The 26,472-nt window shown below is 47.5% G+C and overlaps 1 long non-coding RNA gene across 1 annotated transcript in view; it reads right to left on the minus strand.

The window, feature by feature from the left end:
* Positions 1-6,121: 6,121 nt before the first annotated feature.
* Positions 6,122-26,472, minus strand: part of LOC123361641 — a 49,914-nt gene continuing 29,563 nt past the window's right edge. Inside the window, exons 3-4 of the long non-coding RNA XR_006576180.1 lie at positions 10,135-10,239; positions 6,122-6,756 (exon numbers count right to left, since the gene is read on the minus strand). This is a non-coding gene — a long non-coding RNA (uncharacterized LOC123361641). The remainder of the gene's footprint in view (positions 6,757-10,134; positions 10,240-26,472) is intronic.

Below are 26,472 nucleotides of genomic sequence, written 5' to 3' on the forward strand. Positions count from 1 at the left end.
CTTAATAATGTCTCTTTGAAAAACTGCCAACTGTCTTCTATTGTTTTTCCCCTTAGACTTGCTTCCCATGGGATCTTTCCTACCAACTCCCTGAGTTGGCTAAAGTCTGCCTTCTTGAAATCCATTGTCTTTATTTTGCTGTTCTCCCTCCTACCATTCCTTAGAATCATGAACTTGATCATTTCGTAATCACTTTCACCCAAGCTGCCTTCCACTTTCAAATTCTTAACCAGCTCCTTCCTATGTGTCAAAATCAAATCTAGAAGAGCCTCTCCCCTGGTAGCTGTCTCCACCTTCTGAAATAAAAAAATGTCTCCAATACATTCCAAGAATTTATTGGATAATCTGTGCCCTAGTGTTATTTTCCCAACAGATTTCTGAGTAGGTGAAGTCCCCCATCACCAAGTCCTGTGCTTTGGATGATGTTGTTAGCTGTTTAAAAAAAAAGCCTCAACCACTTCTTCCTGGTTAGGTGGTCTGTAGTAGACCCTTGTTTTTTACCCCTTTTATCCTTATTGAGAGACTTTCAACAAGAATGGAAGGTTATATACAGATTACAATAGAGTGGTCCTTGCTCTGATAGGCCACAGATCTTTGGAGGGACAAGGCCCATTTACCCAAAGTTGTGGTGAAGCATAATGGCCGGATGGTATGGGGAAGCTTGCACAGCTCTTGTGACAGTTATGTGGATCAGCAAAGGACCCCGGTTCTCACAGCTATCGATGCAGCATCCTTCATCAGCGTTACATTCACTTTTTAAAATTCCCTATTGGGTCAAACTCCAGTCACTGTAATCAGCTGCATGCTAACAGATGATGCATGTATATATTGCATTCCTCCCTCTGATCTATAGTACAACGGAACACATACGCCTGAGCAATGTGAGAATTTAGTCCCACAAGATAAATCAAAGGCAGATTAGCTAAAATTTAAAACAAAATAAACAAACAAAGTTCCCTCAGGAATCTTATCTGGCAGCTTATTGAGGCAACTCAGCAATGTAAATATTTACAATTGAAAGCACAAGGATTTCTCATAAATTTGTAGCTGGTTCCAATTTGGAATACTTGCAGTTCCACTTAAGGGCCTTCCATTTCCTTTTGAAATCCAACCCATCTCTTACTAATTATGTTCCATATACACAAACGTTCTTACTTTTTCATCCTAAGTAATCAAGACTGACATAGGGTGGCAGAAGGGCAGTATAATCATGACAGATGTGTGTTTTCACTAATCCCAACTCCTTTTTGCCCTAATCCCACCCTTGCTCCCATCAGGGAATTAGTAACTGAGTAGCTGGGTGCTGCACCCACTGGTAGTTACAGATTCAAAACACACTAGCACGGGTATGGTCCAAAGACATCATCTGCAGTGGTGTAGCACTAGTGCAGTGCATCAGCACTGGGGCTTTGCAGGGGTGGGTATGCATCAGAGTAGCAAAAATCCATCATGTAGACAAACCTTAAGTCCCTTAGTCTTAACTAGTGCAAGACAAAGCTCAAACAACTCAGGGGGCCACATAAGCCTTTAAATCAGTGATACTCAGACCTGAGTAGTTCAGGAGACAAATTAGCAAGCAACATTACCCAAAAGACCCACAGTAACGTGAATTCGTTGTTTCATTTACCGTAGTACTACATATTCATATTTAGTTTTTTATATATTTACACATATAAAATATTATTCTCACAACAAAATAACTGACCAAGTATTATTTATTTTATCAACTACAATTGGTTAATAACATAGTAAAAGCATCCTGATTGGTTAATAACAAACTGGTTAATAATTAAATCACACAGTGATTTAATATTGTGCTACAAACAGCTGCAGGAGACACATTCAAGAGCCAGTACTGGCTCCTGAGCCTCAGTCTGAGTGTCACTGGTTTAAATGTTCAGATTTTACCTAAGCCTCATCTCAATGATCCGAATCTCTTAGGTCTGCAAAATGGCAGCAGACTGTGCAAGAACAGGCTCCCGTGGTGCTTTGCCATTCCCATTTCTGAAGCCGAGATCGGTTTAAAATATGTTTTAAAATGTGAAACAAATTCCTCCCCCTCCAAGATGGTTCCCTGTAAATTTGCAGTAAAGATTTATTTGGATGGAGGAGGAGAGGAGCTTTTATTGTGTCTGAAGCATTTTGTCCCTCTCTAGAAGGTAGCACAGGATGTTAAGGAACCACACGGGGGCACTTATTCTTTCTTGGGAGGATATGAGTAACTCCCATTGATGTCAATAGGACTTATTAGTATCCCTTAGTGGGAGAACAGGGTCCACAAGTTAATTGGCACCATAACTAGGTCCCCCCACAAAAAAACGGGAACTTTTGTGGCACTCTGTGGCTCACTGGATTGGTAGCATGACCCCCGGACTTTCCTGAGCCTGGAACAGCAGAGCCCAAAAGCTGTCACCATCTGATGGCAGATGTCCAGCTCACAGATCCACTGTCACTGCTGGCGCTAATTGGGCTCCTTGCTGTAATCATGTCTCAGGGGCCACGGATTAAATAGAAACCCAGTTGAGAGAGCACTCCCCTCTCACCCTACCAGGTGGTCCCTTTATGTCAGAGTTGAGGCATGTTGGCAGGACACAGCATGAGGGAAAACTTTCACAGCTACTGTGTGTGACTAAAGCAATGACTTCAGCCTCACCAGGGCTGTCAAAGCAACACGTTTCACCAGCACTGCAGAGAAAACAATGGTACCACCGGGCCTAGACAACTACAGTCCAGGGTGAAAGCTGAGCTAGCTCTGCCCTGCCAGCTGAGCACCAGCTCAGTGTAATGGTCACGGCGATCATTCTAGACAACAACTAGCCTTGTGATAACAGTGCATTTGAAACACAGCCCTCAGCAATTCATGTTAGATCTAAATCTAAAGACCACAGTATATTACCAAGGCAGCCCTGTGCATGGGCGGCAGGTTATATATTTGTGTGGGGCCCGGGCCCCAGCAATATTCAGGGCTGGGCGTCCTGCTCCAGCAATAGTTGGAGCTGGGTCTCTTCCCGTCCCCCCCCCCCGGTCCTGCCTGGATCGGCCCCTGCCACCGCAGGTCTCCCCCTGCCGCCGCGACCCTGCCTGGAGCAGGTCCCAGCGCCCGCCTGCCACCCCCCCTCCGGGTGTTCCCCCGCCTCCACCGCGTTGTGTTGCGTCCCTGCCCGACAGAACGCAGCGCGCCTCTCCCCTGCCTGCTGCCCGGAGGGCTCCCAGCAGATTTGCTGTCTGCTGCCGCAGGGTCCTAGTGCCTGCCCTCCGCCAGTACTGGCAAGGCAGGCTGCCCTTACCCTGAGCCTCTCCAACCCCAAACCCTCAGCCCCAGCCAGAGCCCTCATTCCCCCCGCACCCTAATCCTCAGCCCCAGCCCTGAGCACCCCCACATCATGAACCCCTCATCCCCCTGCACCCTAATCCTCAGCCCCAGCCAGAGCCCTCATCCCCCTGCACCCTAATCCTCTGCCCCAGCCCTGAGCGCCCCCACATCATGAACCCCTCATCCCCCTGCACCCTAATCCTCAGCCCCAGCCAGAGCCCTCATCCCCCGCACCCTAATCCTCTGCCCCAGCCCTGAGCGCCCCCACATCATGAACCCCTCATCCCCCCGCACCCTAATCCTCTGCCCTAGCCCTGAGCGCCCCCACATCATGAACCCCTCATCCACAGCCCTCACCCCACACTCCAAACCTCTGCCCTAGCCCTGAGCCCCCTCCTGCATCATGAACCCCTCATCCACAGCCCTCACCCACAGCCCAACCCTCTTCCCTAGCCCTGAGCCCCCTCGCATCATGAACCCCTCATCCACAGCCCTCACCCCACAGCCCAACCCTCTTCCCTAGCCCTGAGCCCCCTCCTGCATCATGTACCCCTCATCCTCAGCCCCACAGTCCTCACCCTGCACTCCCTCCTATCCCCAAACTCCCTCCCCCTTCCCACACACCCCTTCCCAACCCCAAACTCCATCCTAAAGCCTGCACCCTTCACCTCCTCCTGCACACCCACCCCCTGCCCCAGCCCAGAGCCTGCACCCAGCACCCTTCCTGCACCCTAATCCCCAGCCCAGGATCTGCACCCCAGACCTCCCCCGCCGAGCCCCCTCCCAGAGCCTTAGGCAGGTGGGGGTGGAGTTGGGGGGGGCGGAGTTGGGGGCGGGTTCTGGGCCCCACCAAAATTTTTACAAACTTGCCACCCATGGCCCTGTGTGATTCAGACACTAAGATGCAGGGTTTTTGGGGGGGGCAACAGAATAATTGCTTGACAGGATTAATGTCCCCGGATGGCTCACTTCATTGAGGGCTAGGGGAGAGTCTCCTTTTTTCACAGTGTCAAGGGGCCAGGAACATAACAATCCGGGGACTCACTCTTTTTTTTTTCAGCAGTCTGCCCCCTATGTCTCCAGTCAGACAGCTGCTGTTCCTGCGTGAGCCTCTCTGAATGTACTTGTTGAGTAGGTCAGAGGCAAGCAGCAAAATCTCAAGGATCTACTTCCCCAGGACAGTGTTCGGATCAATAGCTGAGTCTCTGGCAGGCATAGAGCTAATAGTTTAGACCAAAAGCTAGGCTGCCCATGAACTGATTCATTGGGATGGGGGACAGAAGAGTGTGCCCAAAGCCTCTCTGACTCCCACTGCAGGAGCAGAGCACAACGGGAGCCGGGTTCATGACTGGGGCTTCTAGGCACTATGATAGTACAAATACTGCTAATATTAATATAAGTGCAGCAGTCCCCAGAGTACTAGATTGGTTGCTCAATTAATATGTCCAGTGGGGCACCAGCAGCCAGCTTGGGAGCGTGATTAGTTTGAGGACATTCGCACCAGGCACTGTGGAGAATGCAGGCCGCTCCCTTTCGGAGCAGCAGTGGGAATTCTGCAGAGCGCGGTGCTCGCCAGCCAGTCTGAGCCATTCTAACAGGCAAAAGAGCTCCTCTGGACTTTTCACTTAGCTGCCAATTCTCTGCACGTGCCTCAGGCTAGTACCTTACAGCTAGAGTTCTACACTTAATGGCAACACGCATCACCTCTCCTCTCAAAAGTAAACTCCATTGTCTGTGAATGCCGCTGGAATGAAGTTTAGAGTCTACAGAACCTTATAATATGTTGATGTTGGTACAGTCCATGCACCATAAACCAGATTCTGGGGCAGAAGACAAAACCCTGGCACAGAAACCTCTTTGGGGAGCTGGCAATATTTCAGAATCTGAATGTGGATCCAAATTTTGTAGCTGGCACCAACCTCTATAATAGACCTAATCAAAACTTAGTCCAGATCCTTATGCTGTGGGCTTGAGCCCGTCTTCTCCCAGGCGTAGGGGGCATAGCAGGGGAAAAGGGGACATGGTTTGGTTAGCTCTATACAGTGATGATGCTCAGCTGCTGGAGGCATAGGGACCTTTGGCAGCCAGTGGAAAAGACAGCAGCTTTCAGACGACTCTGTCTTAAGGCAGGGAATGGACTAGCACCAGGCCAGCACTAGCCCTGGAGAGACACAAAGGTGGCTTGAAGCCACATTTGCCCTCATGCCACGTGCAGTTCAGTCAGTCTGGAAAACCTGGGCCAAATCGTGCAGCACAAATACACCATAGTTTAAGATGTTAGGCGCACAAATTCTGTGAGGCACGAAGGGAAATGACTGCCCCACGGACACAGCCATATCTTTCTATAGCAGCAAGTTCTATACCCAGCGCTCACTGCCTCGTCTCAGGAAATAGCTTGAAGGCGAAATCAGCATCGATCTGTTTGTTTTTATCTTCTCCTGGGAGCATTTATGTGATATTAGCAAAATAAATCAATTTTAAATAACTTAGTGTGGGAGCTTACAACAGACCAATTATTTCCAGCATCCCTCAGGGACATTGCCCAGTTCTCCACCATTATGGATGAATGAATGGGCTTTAGTTGTGCTGCGATAGAGTAATTTGTTTTAATAATGTCTGAATGCACACTGAGGTAATACTTGTCCGACCCCAGTAGCATTCACAGGGCAGGAATTCACAGTCTGAGAGAACAGTGTTTATTTGCAGTTACAGACAGAAAAGAAACTTACACAAATGACATTAGGAGGGTCCAAATTTATTCTCTCTCTGTGATTCCACACTAGATTTGTTTGGTCCACAAGCCCACAGTTGATTTTTCTAACACATAGTCCTGGAAACTCCAGCTGGGATTTGAAAAGTCTCTCTGGGCTCTGCCTGCTTCTTACACCATCAGCCAGAGTATAAAATCATGAAGCTGAATTTAGATGAAGAACCCTACAGACAGCATCAGGAGAATGAAGATGTCTGAAATCTGGACAGCATCATCCAAATCCTTTCCCAACAAATCCTACTTTCTCCCGGAGGCTCTCCTACTTTCAGAGATGGAATACAAACCATAAAGGTGCCACAGGTGCAACATACTAGCAGCTTGGGTGATCATCTTGTGTCCATGCCCCAGGAAATTCCTTTTCCCGTGAAAGGTACTAAGGTATACAGGAGAGGCCATCCTGTGCCCTTGAAATGATCTGCTAGTGGTGTTATGGAGAAGACTGGCTGGGTGTGTGTCTGTCTCAAAATAAGATCAAGAGTGGGACATCCATGCTTTGCCATTTGTGTCCCTCCACAACTTTAGTCAGAAGCAATGTCTCCTCTCACTCCAGTGCTAACTTGTTCTGAAGGTACTTCCCATTCTGACAGGTCTCTGCAGAAACTGCTGTTATATAAAAATCCTTTTAAATGATGAAAACTCCATGAAATTCCAAGCTCAGCCTCCAAAAATGACACTGTTTAAAAAAGTTTAAATCTTGTAAACTATAGAAATACAGAAAACTACATAGCACTTGGCCAAGAGTTGAAGGCCAAAGAAACCTGTTGATAATTGACATATTCATAGTCATTTGATAGATGCTAACCAGCATTCACCACTGGCAGAACATCTTGTTCCGCCACACTGTTTTTCAGACCTAATAAAACAAGTTATTTGCTAGTTTTATACAATATATATATTCTTTGGATTGAACAGGCTCTGGGTTGGAGAATTCTTGCTTACCACATGACCTTCCCCCAAGGCCATCTGCTTAGTAGGGCTTCTTATTAGGTTATGTTTTTCTCAACGTAAGGTTCAACATGTTTTTGTTTAAATAGCTTGTTGAGTTACAGAGGTTTGTCCCTTGCTGCTCCTATATTGCTACTTTAACAGGAGTGGAGGTCATGACAGCACTGCAAAAGCATGATGCTGTAGATAAAGTTGAGATGGAATTTCCATTTGCAGCAATAGTCTATAACTTTCTTTCTCCCCATCAAAAATAAAATCCCTTCTGGGCAGCAGCTTCTGATGCTTGGCCTCATCTCAGAAGCAAATCTTTACTTTGGAAAGTTTGAGTGTAATCATTTGGCTGTCCCGGAGTTAACAGATGAGAAACATTTTTGTTCACATCAGTTAAAAACATTGGGAGCCCAAAGGATCAGAGGCATCATTCCAATACCCTGCACACCATATCTTTCTCCCTATGCTATTGTACTTTATTTGTTTGAGGACCCAGAATCCCCTGAGAAAGTGTTTGACAAACTGAATAAAACCAAAAGGCCTGATCGTGCTGTGGGACAGAATCTCAGTGCAGATTACTTCAATCATAGAATCATAGAATCATAGATTTTAAGGTCAGAAGGGACCATTATGATCATGTAGTCTGACCTCCTGCACAATGCAGGCCACAGAATCTCACCCACCCACTCCTGTATCAAACCTGTGTCTGAGCCATTGAAGTCCTCAAATCATGGTTTAAAGACTTCAAGGTGCAGAGAATCCATCAGCAAGTGACCCGTGCCCAAGGCTGCAGAGGAAGGCAAAAAAAACCCAGGGCCTCTGCCAATCTGCCCTGGAGGAAAATTCCTTCCAGACCCCAAATATGGCGATCAGCTAAACCCTGAGCATGTGGGCAAGACTCACCAGCCAGACACCCAGGAAATAATTCTCTGTAGTAACTCAGATCCCAACCCATCTAACATCCCATCACAGACCACTGGGCATACTTACCGCTAGTAGTCAAAGATTAATTAATTGCCAAAATTAGGCTATCCCATTATACCATCCCTTCCATAAACTTATCAAGCTTAGTCTTGAAGCCAGATATGTCTTTTGCCCCCACTACTCCCCTTGGAAGGCTGTTCCAGAACTTCACTCCTCTGATGGTTAGAAACCTTAATCTAATTTCAAGTCTAAACTTCCTGATAGCCAGTTTATATCCATTTGTTCTTGTGTACACATAGGTACTGAGTTTAAATAATTCCTCTCCCTCCCTGGTATTTATTGCTCTCTATAAATATATCAGAGGAATCATATCTTACTCATGCTTCCATTCTGAATTGGACAGATTCTATGAAAGCTGCTGACTTTGGGAGGAGTTTTGCTTCAGTAAGGAATGTAAAACGGGGTCCTTGGAGTATAATCCATTTGCTGCAAGGCTTTAACCTTGAGGCAGAAGCTGACTATGGAAGTGCAGCGTGCCATGTAAGTTACTTAACTTCTTGTTTGTTTATAATAAAAGCTCCATGACAAAATAAAATAAATAAATAAGTGTAATACAGTAGAATTTCACTAATTCACACTGACTGGGAGACTCAGTGTAAATGACCAAATCTTTCAAAGTATTCAATATATGAATGAACACAGAAGAATAAAAGCAATGTTCACTCATCACAAAATGAACTTTGGTCATTTGACCATTGCAGTTACTTTATTAGCAGAAATATGATCCAGGGGTTGAGGCACAAGCCTAGGATCTGGGTTCAATTCCCTGCTCTGCCACACATTTCCTGTGTGACCTTGATCGAATCACTTCCTTTCTTTGTGCCTCAGTTCCCCATCTGTGAAATGGGAGTAATAACATTTACCTACCTCATAGGGGAGTTTTGAGGGTAAATGCAGTAAAGCCTGTGAGGTGCCCAGACACTGCAGTGATGGGGCCCATATAAATCCTTTAGATATAATACTTCTGAAAATGCTAGTAAATGTTCTGGAGTACATAAAAGTGAAACTCATAGTAACATGAACCTTCACTACAGAACTCTGGCCCTGATTCAGCAAAGAACTTACATACATCCTTAAGTCCATCCCTATTCAGGAAAGCCCTGAAAGCTTGTGCTTAACTTGAAGCACATACTTATGCACATGCTTAAGTGCTTTCCTGACTAGGGATCATGGCATCTGCTATTAAATCTTTCCTGAGATGTTAGCAGAGGCCACCATTACACTGGGCAGTCTATAAGTGTATAGCTTAGCGACATACCACTGTGTTCAGATTTTTTTTTAAATTCACTCAAACCCACAAAATATACAAGCACTAAAAAAACCCCAAACAAACTTGTGCTTTCATGAAAGAAAATGGCATGTGAACTGTTTTTTAAAAAGTGCTTAGGGAACGAAGCATAGATTGCTAGATGCCTGTCACTAACTTCTTCTTGCGAGGCGTAAGGGTGTGTCCTCCTCTTTAGGGTACCCTGTTGTGTGTAGACAGTGCATTGCAGGGGGTCTTCATCTCTCCATCAGATCTACAATGACCCTTCTCAGCCTGCATCTTCTCTCACCTCCCACTTTGGGTATTCTGGGGCTTGGCCCTCTGCCCAGCTCATGTAAACGTTTAAGCCCCTTCAGGGTTGCACAAACAAGTTCAAACAAATCGTCAAAAGAAATAGCTCTTCCCCCAACCCAGCCTTCAGTGTAGGTCTCCTATTAGCCCTATCTCATGGCTTCTCATGCAGTGGTTCTTCCTCCATGGTTACTTATCTGTAAAACTTTAACCCAGGGCTTCTCTCCCAGAAAGGCCTGTCTCCTCTGCAGTTTCTCCCCAGACTCAGGGAGCTCAGTCTACTTATAAGATCAAGCACCACCTCCTCTGACCAGGAGGCAATTAGTTAACTCCATCCCAAGTGCAGAGCATGACTCATTGGGGTATTTTCCCTTGCCTGGAAGTGATGGGCGTTAAGCCCCGTCACATGATGATACAGTCAAATAGAACCATACCCATGCTACCATCTTTTTTTGGTGGGGGGGAGGGGCAGTATCACACAAATAGTTAAGTTCCTGAAAAGAAAATCCAGCCTAGCTAAATTTTGCCAGCAAGTCAGCTTTTCAGCCATCATTGTACTAGACATATAATTACCCATAATGTCTTGTTCTCCGAATATGCCTTCGTGGTCATCAAAAACTTCTGGTTTCAGAGTTATCCTTGCTGAAGGGCCTCTGAGGAATGATGCGGTGACTATTTCTGAGGGATCCGAATAATAAAAATGTCAAGAGTGGTTGCCTTAAAAAACAATTAGCCAGCCCAGTTATAGGGTGTATATTCCCCTCCTATGCAGAAATGCATGAAAGCAGCCAAGCTACCCATAGATGGCTTGTCCTAATTGATGGGTGGTTTAATACTCCTCAAAGTCAAAATAATGACTTTCACAAGTTCCTAGGGGAAATCATAATTCTGACTTTGCTGATATTTGTGTAACAAAAATCCTGTCCCCTTAACACAGTTCCATTGATGCAATGTTATTGTTGTTAGCCTGTTTTCAGGGTAATAAACTTGGGTTAGATTTGATTTTAAGCACGTGCGTGTGTCCTTTCCTGCTGTTAAAAGGAAAGCAAATTAAGGCATACAAATGAGAGCGTGTCTTCAGCTGCTTTTCACCAGACTCAAGTAATGTTTGTTGGTGTACTGTCAATACATCAGCTCTCAGGGTCTGAGCCAAAGCCCACTGGAATTAATGGGAGACTTTCTATTGACTGCAAAGGACTTCAGACTGGACCTCCAGTAAAGGATATTTTGCTGTTGCTAGGGGAAGAGGATAAAAAGAGTGGACTATAGCCTGAATAAACACTTAATGGTGCATTTACAGAAAGTGCTGTGAAATCTGGTAGAGGCTGGGATAGGGAAGCTGTGCTTCTTCAAAGCCAGAAGCAAAATTCCTTAACATTAACTTTTTAAAATCCACATTATTTAGCATGTTATTTTTTTAAAAAGAAAAAATAAGGATATTTTACCCTCTGCTCTGATGAATTGTCAGCAGCAGCTGTATCACCCTGTGCACTGACCCTATCAGATTTGGGAGAGTGGGGGTGGCTATTGCACTCGTGTGGGGATGTTTCACCTATCCATAGGACTAGAAATCAGCCTGTGGTGCAAAGACCAGATATAAACATCCCCACAACCTTTTTGCGGGGGGAGGGAGGCAGGGAGAGGGTTACGATATGAGTCAGGCTTTTTGGTCAGCCCCACCATTAGTAAAGCCATTTTTAAATGTACACTTTTTCTTTTAGAATGATCCTAACATATTTTGCATTTTCCAGCCTATGTCCCAGGCACCACCATTGAAAAATATTTTCCTTTAGGCTAAAACTGGCCTTGTGGTTTATTTACCATTGGTTTTCTGGGTCTGATCAGGTTAGCAGCAACTGGGAAGTTCCTTGGCCTAATTTTTGCAGGCCGCCCCCTGTTCCAGGATAGAAGATTTAGCTCCAGTGGGATCTATTGCGTGTCAGTGGGCCAACTGCTTCCTCCCCTTCAAGAAATCCATTTCCTTATTTTTAAGCAAGACTCAATTGGCAGGGGCAGGGAAAATGCCGCACAGCCAGTGTTTGAATGATCAGGTATTAAGGATAGCAATATTCACTAATAAAAATAACACTTCTTTATAGTACTGCTAAATTCTAGGGATTGGCCTGAGCTGCAAAGTTTCCAAATTTTCCCCAACATTCAGGGCTATTTGACATTGGGAGTTTGGTTCGAGCTCATTGCTCTGAATTCATGCTAGGCAAACTACAGTGTATGTAGCGACAGCGCTATGTGTTTTGTTTATTGCACTTTTAAATCTCTAAGGACTCTGCTGTTCAAGACACAGGCAGCCATTTTATATTTGACAACACAGAATGGCAGAGAAGAGACACGCGATGTGCTCTGAGCATGGAGACAAAACAAGAACAAAGGTGATGAGGATGGTACTGTAAAAAAGTAAAATACAACAACAGCAAAGAAGTAGTGAAGGCATTTTCTAGTTAAAAAGAAAACTAGGAAAGAGAAAACATCCACTTATACAAATATGGAAGAGTTCCAGTTTACTAGTAAAGCAGAACAATTTGAAATATACTTGCACATGTATAATGGTTACAATTAATGCACCAAACCAGTCTCTTCTAATTTCATATGAAAATTCCATTTCTTACACACCAGTGCTAATATAATAGCTTTCCCAAATAGATCTGCATAGAATCATAGAAATACAGGACTGGAAGTGACCTCAGTAGGTCATCTAATCTAATTGCACTGAGGCAAGACTAAGGCCTTGTCTACACTACAAGACTATTTCGAATCTACTTAAGTCGAATTTGTGGATTCGACCTTATGAAGTCGAATTTGTGTATCCACAGTAAATACACTAATTCGAATTTCTGAGTCCACAGTAACGGGGCTGGCGTCGACTTTGGAAGCGGTGCACTGTGGGAAGCTATCCCACAGTTCCCGCAGTCCCCGCTGCCCATTGGAATGCTGGGTAGAGCTCCCAATGCCTCCTGGGGGAAAAATGTGTCGAGGGTGCTTTTGGGTAACTGTTGTCATTGAACCGTCAATCACACCCTCCCTCCCTGAAAGCTCCGGCGGGAAATCTGTTCGCGCCCTTCTCTGGTCGGTTACAGCGCGGACGCCACAGCACTGCGAGCATGGAGCCCGCTGCGATCATCGCTGCACTTATGGCCGTTGTCAACTCCTCGCACCTTATCGTCCACCTCTTCCACAGTCAGCTGCTGAGAAATCGGGCGAGGAGGCTCCGGCAGCGCGGTGAGGACAGGAATTCACAGAGTGGCGCAGACCTCTCACAAAGCAGGGTACGCCGCGCCGTGGAGATCATGGTGGCAATGGGTCAAGTTCATGGTGTGGAACGGCGATTCTGGGCCCGGGAAACAAGCACGGACTGGTGGGACCGCATAGTGCTGCAGGTCTGGGATGAATCACAGTGGCTGCGAAACTTCAGGATGCGTAAGGGCACTTTCCTTGAACTCTGTGACTTGCTGTCCCCTGCCCTGAAGCGCCAGGACACCCGGATGCGAGCAGCCCTGAGTGTGCAGAAGCGAGTGGCCATAGCCCTCTGGAAACTTGCAACGCCAGACAGCTACCGGTCAGTAGCGAACCACTTTGGCGTGGGCAAATCTACCGTGGGGGTTGCTGTGATTGAAGTAGCCCACGCAATCGTTGAGCAACTTCTCTCAAAGGTAGTGACTCTCGGAAACGTCCAGGACATCATAGATGGCTTCGCCGCGATGGGATTCCCAAACTGCGGTGGGGCTATAGATGGGACTCACATCCCTATCCTGGCACCAGCCCACCAGGCCAGCGAGTACATTAACCGAAAGGGCTACTTTTCAATGGTGCTGCAAGCACTGGTAGACCATAGGGGACGTTTTACCAACATCTTCGTTGGGTGGGCGGGCAAGGTTCATGACGCGCGTGTGTTCAGGAACTCTGGTCTGTTTAAACGCCTCCAGGCAGGTACTTTCTTCCCGGACCACAAAATAACGGTTAGGGATGTGCAGATGCCTACAGTGATCCTCGGGGACCCAGCCTACCCGCTAATGCCCTGGCTCATGAAGCCCTATACAGGCGCCTTGGACAGAGAGAAGGAACTCTTCAACTACCGGCTGAGCAAGTGCAGAATGGTGGTGGAGTGTGCTTTCGGACGTCTCAAGGGGAGATGGCGGAGCTTACTGACTCGCTCGGACATCAGCGAAAAGAATATCCCCGTAGTTATTGCTGCTTGCTGTGTGCTACACAATCCCTGTGAGAGCAAGGGCGAGACCTTTTTGTCCGGATGGGAGGTTGAGGCAAATCGCCTGGCTGCAGTTTACGCTCAGCCAGACACCCGTGCCGAGAGACTATCCCAGCGGGAAGCGCTGTGTATCCGGGAGGCTTTGAAAGCTAGGTTCCTCGGAGAACAGGGTAACCTATGACTCTCCACTTGCTTTCAAGAGAAACTGACCCTGGGCCTGTGTCTGTATGTGTCAATTTCGATCTGCGGTTACATACCCCGTTCTCCAAGTTTCCCCCACTTCCAAAGCACGTTTTAAAGCAAATTAATTGTTACACTCATTATTAATAAATCTTTGTTTTACGTTGCATTTCTGTTCAGGTGTTGAAACATGGACGCATACTGTGCTGGGCACGGTGTGCACTGATGTACAGACCGCTTGTTCCATAGAGGAATGACATCCTCCTGCTCCTACATAGGTCTCTGGGGTGGGGGATGGTTGCAAGTGGTTGTGCATGAAGGGGAGGGATTGCAGGAAGGGGTGGGTTTGCAGGAAGGGGCGAGTGGTGCCTTCTTTGGATAGGGGTTTGGATGACGGCAGTGGGCTGCGGGTTGGGGCGTAGGACGGGGTGCGGCCGGGGGGGCAAGGGGGAGTATCTGTCCGTGGATGAGGGCTCTTGTTGGGGCTCAGGGCAGCGGAGAGGCTCGTTGCTACGGTGGAAGTGCATGGTAAGGGCAGCGTGCCTTAACATTAAGGGGGTGGCAGGCGCTAGGACCCTGGATAAGCATACACATCACAGAATGACCCGGGGCAGCATACACCACACAGAGTGACCCTGGTGCCTACTGACTACAGTGTGTGTGTGCCCTGCAGTTGATCATGGCCCCAAGTCTGTACCCTGGTAATGTAGGCTATACCGTACAATTATAAATCCCCTCCCCCCCGCATACACAAAAAAATCCTCTGACACGAAAGACGTGACCGAAACAGTGAATAACAGCAAACAGCTTTTAATAATCTAATACACAGTGGGGGGATGAAACTTGGATTTGGGACTGGATGAGCCTGTAAGGGAAGCACTTCTACAAATTTATAGCGTGAGAGGTGTGTGGTACATTAGCGCTATGCAGTGGTGCAGTGACAGTTCTCACGGCCCCTACCGCCCCTCTGTCTTGTACTTTTGGGTGGGGGGGGCAGGACTTCTTGGCGGGGGAGGGCGGTTGCAGATACACTGCAGGGGGGCTCTGTCCTCCTGCCTGCGGTCCTGCAGAACATCAACAAGGCGCCGGAGCGTGTCCGTTTGCTCCCTCATTAGCCCAAGCAGCGTTTGAGTCGCCTGCTGGTCTTCCTGCCGCCACCTGTCCTCCCGTTCGATGTGTGTGCGATGCTGTTGACATAGGGTCTCCCTCCACTGTCTCTGCTCTGCCGCCTCGGCTCTGGAGCAGGCCATCAGTTCCGCGAACATCTCGATCCTAGTCTTTTTCTTTCGCCGCCTAATCTGCGCCAGCCTCTGCGAGGGGGATGCCGGGGCAGTCCGGGAAAGAGCCAAAGCTGTGTGATGGGAAAAGTAACTGATTTCCTTGAACAGATACATGTTTGCGAACAGTGAACACAGTCTAGTCAGTTTCTCTGAACAAGACCATACAGGGCAGCAAGTCTCACGAGATCTCAGGACAAGTTCGAGATTTCGGAATACGCTCTCATTGGCTGCGGCATTGCACAGGAGAGCGGACAAGTGGGGAGAGACAGCTGAATCCGTCTAGCAGACAGTCCTGGTAAGCCTTACAGTACATTCTGCTTATCAGTTAATGGATAGCTGTGCCCTCCCGCTAAAGGCAATCTGGAAATCATATACTCTGACCCTTTTCCAGCCACTCCCGCCAGTGCACGGGAAAGATCAATGTATGCTTTTCCTATGTGGCCTACAACACGTGGCTGTTAAGCGAGGGTCATTGTTATGCAAAGTAAAAGTCAACCATTCACAACAGTAACAATACACTAATTGCCCTAATTAGATGCAGCATTTCATGAACGAGATCACCCTGATGCGGGTCCCTCGGAGTCACAAAGAGCGGATGCTAAGGGAAGCCCTGCAGAGACCAGGACCATATGCGGCCATGCTTGTGGAGGCGATGATTCCCATCTACATAAGGATGTCCTGGCGCGGAAGAGTGTGCTTCCACGGAGCACCCAACAAGGCACCTCTCCCCAGGAACCTCCTGCGGAGGCTTTTCGAGGACCTAAATGAGACCTTTCTTGAATTGTCCCTGGAGGATTATTGTTCAATCCCTATATGTGTGGACCTACTTTTCATATAGTTTTTCATTGAAAATTTTATATATAGTATTTCTATTTTTTTATACCTGTTTTATAAAAAATAAATGTTTACATGTTTCTAGCACTTACCGCCTGATCCTTCCCCTGATTCAGAGTCCGGGTTAACGCCCGGGGAGGGTTGGTAGGGGATCTCTGTGAGGGTGATGAAGAGATCCTGGCTGTCAGGGAAAGCGGTATTGTGTTCGCTGTCGCCTGCGCCGTCCTCCACAGACCCTTCCTCATCTTCCCCATCGGCGAACATCGAGGAGGAACTGTCCAGGTTCACTATGCCATCCACTGAGTCCACGGTCACTGGTGGGGCAGTGGTGGCAGACCCACCTAGAATGGCATGCAGTGCCTCGTAGAAGCAGCATGTCTGGGGCAGGGCTCTGGAGCGTCCGTTTGCCGCTCTGACTTTTTGGTAGCCTTGTCTCAGGTCCTTGATTTTCACGCGGCACTGCATTGCATCCCGGCTGTATCCTTTCTCTATCATTGCTTTGGAGACCTTCTCGAAGGTCTTTGCATTCCGCTTGCTGGAGCACAGCTCCGACAGCACAGACTCCTCGCCCCACACACCGATCAGATCCAGGACTTCCCGGTCTGTCCATGCTGGGGACCTCTTTCTATTCTTGGATTGGCCGGACTCCTCTGCTGGAGAGCTCTGCATCGTTGCAGGTGCTGCGGAGCTCGCCCCGATGTCCAGCCAGGACGTCAGATTCAAAGTGCCCAGACAGGAAAATGAATTCAAATTTTCCCGGGTCATTTCCTGTGTGGCTGGTCAGAGAATCCAAGCTCCGACTGCTGTCCAGAGCGTCAACAGAGTGGTGCACTGTCGGATAGCTCCCGGAGCTACTAAGTTCGATTTGCATCCACACCTAGCCTAATTCGAGCTAGCCATGTCGAATTTAGCGTTACTCCACCTGTCGGGGTGGAGTACCGAATTCGAACTAAAGAGCCCTCTAGTTCGAATTAAATGGCTTCCTGGTGTGGACGGTTGAGCGGTTAGTTCGAATTAACGCTGCTAAATTCGAATTAAAGTCCTAGTGTAGACCAGGCCTAAGTATCGTCTAGACCATCCCTGACAGGTATTTGTCTAACCTGATAATCTTCAAATACGCTAAGGGCTGTTATAAAGAAGATAGGGATCAGTTGTTTTCCATGTGCACTGAAGGTAGGACAAGAAGTAACGGGCCTCATCTGTAGCAAAGGAGAGATAGATTAGATGTTAGGAAAAACTTTCTAACTATAAGGGTAGTTTTGCACCTGAACCAGTTTGAGGAAGACTCGGGAAGCTTGATAACAGCAACGGTAAGATTTATTCCCCTCACTCTTTCACAGAGTTCACATTCTTCCTTCCCTTTTCCTCCCCCCAGTGCATCCTGGGAATTGTAGTTCCTGGGCTCAAAGCTACTAAAACCACCTAGGAATCAATTTACAAACAAAAACTACCTGCACCTAGCTAGATATAACAGGTAGTCAAAATCTGGAATAAGCTTCCAAGTGAGGTTGCGGAATCCCCATCATTTGAGGCTTTTAAGAACAGATTGGACAAACACCTGTCAGGAATGGTCTAGGTTTTACTTGGTCCTGCCTCAGTTCATGGGGTGGTCTTGATGACTTTTCAAGGTCCCTTCCAGCCCTACATTTCTATGAGATAATAAACAAAAATTGAGGAAGATCCTTTTGTATTATGGGATAACTAAGCTATGAAAACAGGCAAGAAGAATGCTTGATTACAAGCAGAAAACTATGGAACTGGAACATTCAGGTTGCAATGTGAGAGAGAAACATACAAGGAAGAGGAGCTAAGGTTGCTGTGGAAAATATTACTCTGATTTTACTGACTTTTGTACAATGAAATAAAAGTGATGGTGGAAAATGGTACTTTCTTACTTTATATACCTGCTCCCCCTGTGCAAAATTTACCCCTGTGCACCAATGAAGTCCCACTCAAGTTCTCAAAACATAGGCCTTATGCTGACCCTATGCACAGATACTTTCACCCTATATGATTCAAGACCTGACTGCTTTACTGACCAACTAGTTTGAACCCTGCATTATGGGGAAGCAAGCTGGAGTCTATTTTGCAATGAGCATTGTTAAAACAACTGTCATCTCACTTCCAGCAGTAGATTTCTTATTGGTGATGTATGAGAAGAGGTAGAAAGAGTCCAGCTGGATTATCAGATACCAGAGGGAGTTTGCAGTGCTGGTGATTAAGAAAAAAAACCAAAGAAACAATGTTTGACTCAGACTGAACCCGCTGAATCTGGAAGACAGCGTGAGAAAATAAATATGGAATCTCACAAAGCTATCGGTTAAACCTTGATTACCTAGTCTCTGTGCAGCAAAGCTGAAGGGTTGATATATTCCCTTAGGTTTCACTAGAGCTTTGGTCCCATTGAGTTTTTAAGAGCCAGAGGAATTAATTGCACAAGAGGTGTCATTGGAGTTTGGGTGCTCTGCAGGACCAGACTTCTAGCTTTGCAGAGTTGAGGAACTGAGATTCTCACAGCTCAGTCAGGTGGAACTCTTACATGAAGTAGAATTGTAGCTACCAAGCCTATAGGCTTTGCCGAAGCCTGTAAACTCTGCATAACTGAAGGAGCAGACCCAGCAGGCTTGGAAGTCTGCTGTCAAGGTTACCCAAGGACCTTTGGATTATTTGGGTTGTACATTATTAACAGAAGACCAAATCCTCCAAGCCCCTCTTAGGCAAGACCCACATTGACTTCAGTTTCATTGACTCAAGTCTACATTACAAATTGAAGTCAACCTAAGTTACATCGACATACAGCCACTGCAGTACTTAAATCACTTTTGCACGTGTCCACACTCCTCTCCTTATGTCGGCGGTGTGCGTCCTGACTAGGAGAGCTTACACAGATTTAACTCCCAGTGTGGGGCATTGTGGGATGCCTTCTGAAAGGCAGCAACAGTCGATGTAAGCAACACAGTGTCTACACTGACACCATGTCAACCTAACTACATCGACCTAAACGCTACGCCTCTCGTGGAGGTGGCATTATGATGTTGGTGGGAGCTATCTCAGTGGGAGCTATGCTTTAGTGTAGACACTTACCGAGTTAGGTTCATGTTGACTTAACTCTGTAGTGTAGATCAGGGCTCAGTTTGTTACTATGGGAACTTTGCCAGAATAAAAGCAGTTTCATGCTAGGGATTGTCAGACAGGGTTTCACTGTTGACTATACCTTCCCTGCTAGAGCACAGGGGTAGAGGTGTTCTCTGAGACAGCGTATCAAAGGCATTAAAGATGAAGACCAACAGCCGATCTTTGTTCAGATCAACTACAAACACAAGACTTTTGCTTGTTTTTAATAGATTTATCTAAATAGCCTTAGCAGCAGGTAGAATCTTACTCATTGCTCAGGACAGAAACGTATTTCAGTTTATTTCTTGCATTAGCTGACCAGTTAACAACAAATTAGAGACACACACTTCAGAAGCCTGGTCTACACTACGCGTTTAAACCGGTTTTAGGAGCGTAAAACCGATTTAACGCCACAACCGTCCACACTAGGAGGCACCATATATCGATTTTAATGGCTCTTTAAACCGGTTTCTGTACTCCTCCCTAACGAGAGGAGTAACGCTAGTATCGGTATTAAAATATCGGATTAGGGTTAGTGTGGACGCTGATCGACGGCATTGGCCTCCGGGAGCTATCCCACAGTGCACCAGTGACCGCTCTGGACAGCATTCTGAACTCGGATGCACTGGCCAGGTAGACAGGAAAAGCCCCGCGAACTTTTGAAATTCATTTCCTGCTTCCCCAGCGTGGAGATCTCATCTCATCAGCACAGGTGACCACGCACAGCTCATCAGCACAGTTAACAATGCAGTCTCCTGAGAATCGTAAAAGAGCCCCAGCATGGACTGCACGGGAGGTACTGGATCTGATCGCTATCTGGGGAGAGGATTCAGTGCTAACAGAACTGCGTTCCAAAAGACGAAATGAAAAAGTATTTGAAAGAATTTCTAAGGCTATGACGGATAAAGGCCACAGCCGGGACTCAGTGCAGTGCAGAGTGAAAGTTAAGGAGCTCAGACAAGGCTACCAGAAAACCAAAGAAGCAAACGGAAGGTCCGGGGCAGGTCGAAAAACATGCCGCTTCTATGCTGAGCTGCATGCAATTTTAGGGGGCTGCGCCACAAGTACCCCACCCCTGATGGTGGATTCCGAGGTGGGGGTTGTAATCTCTGCCATGGCTGAGGATTATGCAGACGGGGAAGATGAAGATGAAGAAGAGGAGGAAGACATAGCAGAGAGCACACAGCACTCCGTGAGCCCCAGCAGCCAGGAGCTTTTTATCACCCTGACGGAATTACCGTCCTCCCAGCCCTCACAAGCCACTATCCCAGACAATGACGCCATGGAAGGGAGCTCTGGTGAGTGTACCTTTGCAAATAGCAAACATTGTTTTTTAAGCAAGCCTTTTTTAATGATTGATTTGCCCTGAGGACTTGGGATGCATTCGCAGACAGTATAGTTACTTAGAAAAGTTTGTTAACATGTCCGGGGATTGAGAGGAAATCCTCCAGGGACATCTCGATGAAGCGCTCCTGTAGGTACTCCAGAAGCCTTTGCAGAAGGTTTCTGGGCAAGGCAGCCTTGTTCCGCCCACCGTGGTAGGACACTTTACCACGCCATGCATGTAGCAAGTAATCAGGTATCATTGCGTGCCAAAGCATAGCAGCGTATGGTCCCGGTGACTGCTGGCATTCAAGAAGCATCCGTTCTTTATCTTGTTCTGTTATCCTCAGCAAAGTGATATCATTCAGGATAACCTGGTTAAAAATCAGGAATTTAAGTAAGGGGGGTGGCCATTTTTCTACTGGGTTCGTGGACTGCATCAGCTTAAAAAAAAAACTTTCCTGCACGTAGCGAAGCGGGGGGAGGGGAGGAGTGAAATGCCGATGATCTTTTCTGTGTTTGGTCACCGGCGATCTTCCCCAAGGTACCAGACACGCAGTGGGTAGGGGGGGGGGGAAGGTTGTTGATTAGCAGGGAGCTAGCGTGGTATTAGCCATGCGTTGGGGGGGAGGGGTACATCACTACAGAAGCAGAAAGACAGTGGCTTACCATGGCCGCATGCAAGCTGAATTCTGATGCCTGGACCTGTGTCTGTGAGATCTGTAACTCCAGAGCTGCAGGCACTCACTATTAAGATTAAAAATGCGACCTTGTAGGGAAATCACATGTGCTAGGTGAATACTTCTTTTCACTGTGAAAGAGTATAATCATTGTTCTGTAAAATGTATCTTTCTAAATATTTATCTCCCTCATGCAGCTGCAAATTTTTCAACCATCCCTCCTCCATCCCAAAGGCTAGCACAGATAAGGCGGAGGAAAAAGAAGACGCGAGATGAGATGTTCTCGGATATTATGGAAGTTACACGCAATGAAAGAGCTCATCTGAATGAGTGGAAGGACGTGGTTTCAAATTACAGGAAAGAGGCCAGTGAACGTGAGGACAGGAGGGATGAACGTGAGGACAGGAGGGACAACCGAGATGAGAGGTGGCGGCAGGAAGACCGGCAGGAAAATCAGCGGTGGCGGCAGGAAGATCAGCAGTGGCGGGATGCAACTCTGGGGCTGCTGCGTGATCAAACTGACATGCTCCGGCGTCTTGTGGAGCTTCAGGAAAGGCAGCATGATCACAGAGTGCCGCTGCAGCCCCTGTATAACCACCCTCAACCCTCACCTTGTTCCACATCCTCCTCACCCAGACGTGTAAGAACGCGTGGGGGGAGGCTCCGTGCACCCGCCCACTCCACCCCCGTGGACAGCCCAACCAGAAGGCTGTCGTTACTGTGAATTTTTTTTTTAATGGCCTTCTCCATCCCTCCTATCCTCCTCCCAAACCACACCCTTACTTCTCTCCCTCTTTTTATAAGGAATCAATAAAGAATTCATGCTTTTTAAATGAGAGTGACTTTATTTGCATAAGTAAGCTGTACTCGAAGGGGGTGGGGGAGTTGCTTACAGGGACTGAGTCAATCAAGGGGGTTGGGTGTTCATCAACAAACACAGCAGTCACACTGTACCCTGGCCATTGATGAAGCTCGTTTTCAAAGCTTCTCTGATGCGCATCGCTTCCTGGTGTGCTCTTCTAATCTCCCTGGTGTCTGGCTGCGCGTAATCAGCGGCCAGGTGATTTGCCTCAGCCTCCCACCCCGCCATAAAGGTCTCCCCCTTACTCTCACAGAGATTGTGGAGAATACAGCAAGCAGTAATAACATAGGGGACATTGGTTTGGCTGAGGTCTGAGCGAGTCAGTAATGTCCGCCAGCGCGCCTTTAAACGGCCAAATGCACATTCCACCACCATTCTGCACTTGCTCAGCCTGTAATTGAACAGATCCTGACCACTGTCCAGGCTGCCTGTGTATGGCTTCATGAGCCATGGCATCAAGGGGTAGGCTGGGTCCCCCAGGATAACGACAGGCATTTCAACATCCCCAACTGTTATTTTCTGGTCTGGGAAGTAATTCCCTTGCTGCAGCCGTTTAAACAGAGTAGTGCTTCTGAAGACGCGAGCGTCATGAACCCTCCCTGGCCATCCCACGTGGATGTTTGTGAAACGTCCCTTGTGATCTACCAGTGCTTGCAGCACCATTGAAAAGTACCCCTTGCAGTTTACGTACTGGGTGCCCTGGCGCTGCGGTGACAAGATAGGGATATGGGTTCCATCTATCGCCCCCCCACAGTTAGGGAATCCCATTGCAGCAAAGCCATCCACTATGGCCTGCACGTTTCCCAGAGTCACAACCTTTCGTAGCAGCAGCTTAGTGATTGCTTTGGCTACTTGCATCACAGCAGCCCCCACAGTAGATTTTCCAACTCCAAATTGATTCCCGACTGACCGGTAGCTGTCTGGCGTTGCAAGCTTCCACAGGGCTATCGCCACTCGCTTCTCTACTGTGAGGGCTGCTCTCATCTTGGTATTACGGCGTTTCAGGGCAGGGGCAAGCAAGTCACAAAGTTCCATGAAAGTGCCCTTACGCATGCGAAAGTTTCGCAGCCACTGGGAATCGTCCCACACCTGCAACACAATGCGGTCCCACCAGTCAGTGCTTGTTTCCCGGGCCCAAAATCGGCGTTCAATGGATAGAATCTGCCCCATTACCATCAGGATCTCCAAAGCGCAGGGGCCCGCCGTTTGAGAGAATTCTGTGTCTACGTCCTCATCACTGTCATCGCCGCGCTGCCATATCCGCCTCCTCCTCGCCTCGGATTGAAGGTCCTGGTTCACCATAGACTGCACTAGAGTGCGCGAGGTGTTTAAAACATTCACGATTGCGGTATGGAGCTGAGCAGGGTCCATGCTTGCTGTGCTATGGCGTCTGCACAGTTCACCAAGCAAAAAAAGGCGCGAAACGGTTGTCTGCTGCTCAGGGAGGGAGGGGTGAGGCTGTACCCAGAACCACCCGCGACAATGATTTTTGCCCCATCAGGCACTGGGATCTCAACCCGGAAATGCCAAGGGGCGGGGGAGGCTGCGGGAACTATGGGATAGCTACGGGATAGCTACCCACAGTGCAACGCTCCAGAAATCGACGCTAGCCTCGGACCATGGACGCACACCACCGATTTAATGTGTTTAGTGTGGCCGCGCGCAATCGATTTTATAAAATCTGTTTTACAAAACCGGTTTATGCAAATTCGGAATAGTCCCGTAGTGTAGACGTACCCTTACTAAACACACACGTTTACACAGGATTAAGCAAGCTTGCTGGGGCTCTGGAGAGCATAGACAGTCATTGCCTTGCAAGGGAAAAATACACCACTAAAGATCATGAGTTTTGCTGATGCTTTAGCCCTACTCAGGTAGCATCACTGAACAAATTGGCAGCAAACCAATGCCAGCCTTCATCCAGCAACAAGTTAACGAAATGGAGATTTCAGAGTGAGACATCGCTCACCTGTCTGTGGCCTAATAAAGCGGAGAACTTATTCAACCCCAATGTAAGCAAAAGTGGCAGGAAAGCAAATGGGAGACACAACAGAACTTGCCAAGAAAGAACCATAATAATCTTGTGCTTAAAAGGGAAACCAGGAGGCCTGTTTTATGACCAGCTCACCACTGAATTTCAGAAGGGAAAGGGCCTTCCGGTAATGGGATCAGCCAGTTGCCAGACAAGCTCTCCTGCCCCAGTGGCTGGGGATTAATGATATTTCTATATGAAGGGCGTTGGGCACTGTAAGAGCAATGTAGAATGAAATATTTATGATGTTATTGCAAGTGTTCCACACTTATGAACTGTGAGTTCCCATAATTCTTTTCACCAGCAGGGCTGCTCACCACTGCATGAAGTATAAGCTCATAAAGCACACTGCAACCTTCAAAGGCCATGGCTTAAGCGCCTGAATGCAGCATTCTAGTCTAGAGAAGGAGGCACTTTTTCATGGGGACTTAGTGCTTGTGGAACAGACCTAGAAACTGAAGGTCTCTATCCATAGAACATACACAACATAAGCTCCTCCCACATTGTCCCATTCGTGTGCCTCAAACTTCACCGAGGCAAATCACCTCTACAAGTACGAGGGCATTTTAGTCCCCATGGTAGGGACAGGACCATTGATAAGACTGACACAGGGAGCAATTAAAGCCCTTTGTGGTGGTGATTTCTGTAATATGGACAGCTGTCCTCTGGGAAATGCACTGAAACCACCAATCTGCCATCAGGTGGTAAGAACCCACTGGTAACAACCAACCTTGGATGGATTTGAACCAATGACAGAGAAGAGAGATTTTAACAGCAGACTCCAGAGAAGATAGACTCCATTAGCATGCTGACAGTCCTAGAAGCTATCCTCCCTGATTACTAATTTAAAACACAGAGCCTGCTTGTTACCTGCACTGAAATAAACCAGAGTCCAAAAACTGTTTCGGAATTTGGTTGTTTCTAGGTCTATTAAAATCCCAATGGCTGTGATTTAGGAAAGGCATTCTCGGTTGGTTCTCACATGCATTTGCCAAGATGCACTAGTTTCTTTACACCAAAAGAAAAGGGAGAATAGAATATAGTTTGCTGAAAAGCCCATAATCAGGACACCAGCTCAGCAGGAACTGGATGCAGTGTGAGCCCCTAGCATAAGGGCAGGAGTGTGTTTTGGGAGGAGTCTCATACCACAGACAAAGGGCCATCTCCAAAATATGAGGGGAAATGTCATTATAAACTGTACTAATATTTGAGCTCTAGCATCTTCCTTAATTACTGAATATTGTCCAAGCCAGCAATGACTGATTTTTCCTAAGTCAGCACAGCAGGGTGGCTACAGCGACTAAAATTAAAAGGCTGTTAGCATCCTTACATGCAATTAAATTCCTTGTAATGAAACCAGAAGATGCAGGGCAGAATCGGACCCATTAGGATGAAAGTCAACTAGGTGCAGAGAATGGGGCTGAGACAATGGTTGTGAGATCAGTTGAAATCCAGCGATCTCATTGGTCAGGAGCAAATCAGAGCATCTGAGATCACCATTGGAAATTGCAATGCTGATGAGCTCATCTCTCCAGAAGTCATCCAGTCAGTCCCTGCCCCTCAGCGTCACTTCTCCCAGGGCTTTGCTAGCCAGGCTCTACCACTGTTAGAGCTAGGCTTGAGCCAAGGATTCGAACCTTGATGTGGATTTTGACCCCACTTCCCCCAAAGATTGGGGATGTTGGGATCCAAGGTTTTGGTTCAGGCCTATCTCAAGTCAACACAGTGGGTACGTCCATACTACCCGCCCGGGTCGGCGGGTAGCGCTCGACTTCTCGGAGTTCGATATATCGCGTCTCATCTAGACGTGATATATCGAACTCCGAACGCGCTCCCGTCGACTCCGGAACTCCACCACCGCGAACGGCGGTGGCGGAGTCGACGGGGGAGCCGCAGACTTCGATCCCGCGGCGTCTGGACGGGTAAGTAGTTCGAACTAAGGTAGTTCGAGTTCAGCTACGCTATTTGCATAGCTGAACTTGCGTACCTTAGTTCGACCCCCCCCCCAGTGTAGACCAGGCCAGTGATAACAGAACAGGGCCCTGGGGACCATCAGCAAAGCATTTGGATCTGTCAGTAGGTAAGTGCAATTAATCTCTGGACTGTCCTTAGGAGGGGTTAGTAGGGATGGCTGCCCATTTCCCAGCTGTCCTGGACTCACTCCCTCTGCCTGAGAAAGAGGAATTCCCTAGTCTTGCCAAGATCTCGCAGAGTGCTGCATCCATAATAAACACCAGACACGGGGCTGAGGCACTAAATTCAGATCCAGATTTCATAACCCCTGGGAGCATGTGTATCCTGAGTTATAGGCTGATCCATTATAGGCCCGAGTGAGGGAAGGGCAGAGGGAGTTGAGGACAGCTCTGAAATTAGGATCCAGATCCTTG

Source organism: Mauremys mutica, chromosome 1 (assembly GCF_020497125.1).
Source record: "Mauremys mutica isolate MM-2020 ecotype Southern chromosome 1, ASM2049712v1, whole genome shotgun sequence".
Taxonomy (NCBI): domain Eukaryota; kingdom Metazoa; phylum Chordata; order Testudines; family Geoemydidae; genus Mauremys; species Mauremys mutica.